We start from the raw sequence: 3,512 nt of genomic DNA, 5'->3' as shown, positions 1-3,512 counted from the left end.
GCTGAAAATTCTTCCCTTCCAGCGCCTACAGCTGCTCCCTTCATCAAACCCTGCCCATAATACTGTCTCAGCACCAGAGGAATGGCTGAATGCTGTGGCAAAACCCCCTATGGAAAAGCTCCACTAATGGAAAGAAAAAGAAGGACAAGAGAGGGGGAAGTACTTAAGGCATTTTGTTCCTGCAAAACTCTGAGCATCCTTTCCAGGTGTCAGGGTGGTCTCGAATTCCCAACACCCTCAGCAAGCCTCAGTACCAGATGCTATACCCTGACAACAAGGTGTCATGCTGCCACTTGATGGGACTCTTCTTGCTTTCAAGATACTTTGACTATCAGGTAAAGTACACAATAAAACATCTCTAAAAACATTTGTCTCAGCTGACTGATTTGGAGCTCCTGAGCCATAATGCTCAAGCCAACTGAGCAGACCCATCACTCCCAGGTGACTATCATAGAAAGTTATTGGAGCAAGGTTCCTCACATCCTGCATCATTTCCAGGCAGGACATTGAAGGAACAGAGCTCTTAAGGAATAGAAAATTAAACTAATAAATGTAAATGGAGTTCATTGCAAGGGAGGATTAAGCCCCAAACTAACAGTCATTAATATGTGAGGATGATCTTCTGAAGCAATCTTCTGTCAGTAGAAGCAGCTACTGCTCCAGAAATTGTGCACTGCCCTTTTTCACAGGTCTGGCATCTTCTTTCTCACCCCCAGCTGCCTGTCCAACCCTCGTCTGCCATCTTTGGATGCTTTGAGCATTGTGTCAAATTTATACTGGGCACATCAAGATGCAGGAGCCCTGATCTTCCTTTCTGCTTGTGAAGTGTCAAGCACACCTAGGGAATCCCATAATAATAAATAACAATAACACATGCACATATTCATAACCAAGTCATTGTTTAAGTAGTGAATATTCAGCACACACCAGATGGTTCTTCTTTCACTGCCTCCAAAATGGAAATGACCAGTTACTAAAGATAAAATATTCCTTCCCTCTGCTGCTTCCCTAGGGCTCCTACTTGTTGTTCTCTTGTAGAACTGCTCCTCCCTAGAGAAAAAAGACTTTCAGCCTTGGAAATATTGAAATCAGATCTGAAATATGAAATGTTTCAGCAGAAGCTGCGGATAAGTGAACACAGTGTTAAATCAATTCCAGAAAATAGACTTGGATTAATCCTCCTGCCTGCTGCAGCAGTGCTCTTGGGAGAAGCAATCTCTCTCCCCACTGTCAAATGGCTGCTGCCTCTGCTATCAAGATGTCCCTCCAGTGGGTTTGTAAAAGCAGTTCCTAAATTATTTTTGCTCTTCAAAAATTGTATCTAGCAGCCAGGGCACTACATGTACTACATGTACTGCATATGACCACAACCCAGCCACACTGCAAGTGGCAATGATTTTAACTGACTGATTTTAACTGTTGCTACACAGAGGGCCAGACTCTGCCTGCTTCCTTTCCATCCGTCCCAGTGGCTGCAGTTTTCATTTATGATCTCTTACAAAAGATGCACTAACAGAGCTGGGAGCAGAGACCAGGCCCTCAGCCACTCAGTGCCAAGTCAAACCATCTTCTTGCCTTTCTTTGTCCCCATGTGCAACACATAAACTTGCCCAGCTGCATTGAAGGGGATGGTTCAGTCCCATCCCATCCCACCCCATCCCATCAAATACTTTGGTATTAAAGACTGGGCTCAAACCGTGACAGGTTTAGGAGGACCTGAGCCCACGCACTTCACTTTCTAAACACACATTTAAACCCCAGATTTGGTGCAGAAGAAGGACCATTATCTCTACCAGTCAGGTGCCCATAAGGAGGGGATTCCCACTCTGATCCCCTAGTGAAGGTGCATTCTGTGCAGCTCTGAGCTGGATACCTGTTTAGTGCCATCACCAGCCAGGCATGCTCTGGGCAGCTCTCTGTCCCTCTGGTGAGGAATAGCATCTTTCCCTGGAGCCAATCTGCTTGCTTTAAGAGAAGAAATTCAAAGTACTGTTTAGGAAGAAGAGGCAGAACTATGTCCTCCTCTCAGGAGGCTGGAGGCAGCCCCACACTCACCTTTTCCCAGTCCCCATGTGACCTGGACTTTCAGGGGATGCAACTCTTTCTCTGTGCCAGAATGATGGGAGTAGGGGTGGGGCTGGGCAACCTATCCCTACAAATGTTGGGAGCAAAACCCAGGCCCCTGAGGCCAATATCACCTCTGGGCTAGGCAGGGCTGCAGGGTAAACTTTGTTCTAGGAATATCAACTGCCTAGATGAGCCAAGGAAAAATAATTGAGATGTGACTTTCTTTTCTCAGCAGTAGGAAAAGAAAGCCATGATTTGATCATGGGTAGCTGTTTGCCAGTTTCCAGGAATCACCTGGTGTATTCAGTGTCAAACAAATGAAGACCGTAGCACTGCTTTGAGTAAGACTAAGCTTAAGCTAATGGCACTGCAACAAGGTCAGCTTCATATCAGTCTGCCAGAAGAAAGAGCATGCATGTGTCAGATGGTCATTTCCCTTATTCCCAAGCTTCAAGGCACCTCCAAAGGCCAATGGTAGTCCAAGGACTTCAGAGCCACTGTGGTGTCTCCTGTGAAACAACACTTTCAGTCATATTCTCCCTCCTTGCAGAGGTAGTGACCAAGTGAGGAAAACCAGAGGACTTCAGTGGAGAAGCAGTGGCTCTCCTCAGGGGCCAACTGTAGGGGATAACTACTGAGGATCACAGCGTAAATAGCAAGAAGAAGGGTGAATTATACCCATCTGAAGACCCACTGAGGACCTAAGGGAGGAAACAGAAAAATGAGGAGTAAATATAAGGGAGAATTTCCACAACACTGAGACTTGGACTTTCTCCAGACTTGTCTTCACTTGCTTCTCTCAGATTTCTGTCTGATGGATTTGGGGCAAGCACAGCCAGTAGCTAGGTTTCCAAAATGTGTGCCAGAAGCAGAAGCCAGAATCTGCTTCACTCACAGCTTGGGAAAGGGAGCTATCCCATAGAATTGAAGGGGGTAGAGGAAGCAGTGGCTGTACACTGGACAGCAAGGACAAGGTCACTTTTGGGCGTTCAAGGGGACAAGGGCCAAGAAGAGCCCTGTGGAGAGCTCAGGCAGAGGGAATTCTGGCATGATGTGGAGGACAGGCTGTAAAGGAGCTGGGAAACAAGAATGGAAGAGATGAAGATGAGGGGACGGAGGGGATTTCGGTGTGATGTGAAAGCTGGAAAGACCATGCGCGGCTGGGGTCAGAATGATCCAGCAGAGAGGCTGGGGTGATGGCATGGATGAGAGGTCAGGGGGCACTGCTTCCCATTCCGGCACCGACCGTCCTCGCCAAACCTCCTCGGGCACCCGGCCCCTGCCCGGCTTTCCAGCTGCTGCTGGCCCCGCTCCGACACAGCCAAGGAGGAGGTGCGGGGCCACGCGTGGCAGGTGAGTCTGTCACATCCCGAGGAATGACCGGAGGGGTGCTGGGGACAGACTGGCACACGGAGAGACACAGCCGCCCGGCCCGGCCCGGCCCG

This window comes from Geospiza fortis, unplaced genomic scaffold (assembly GCF_000277835.1).
Source record: "Geospiza fortis unplaced genomic scaffold, GeoFor_1.0 scaffold54, whole genome shotgun sequence".
In the NCBI taxonomy this organism is placed as follows: domain Eukaryota; kingdom Metazoa; phylum Chordata; class Aves; order Passeriformes; family Thraupidae; genus Geospiza; species Geospiza fortis.
The sequence above is the reverse complement of the archived record's forward strand: the minus strand, read 5'-3'. Positions refer to the sequence as shown.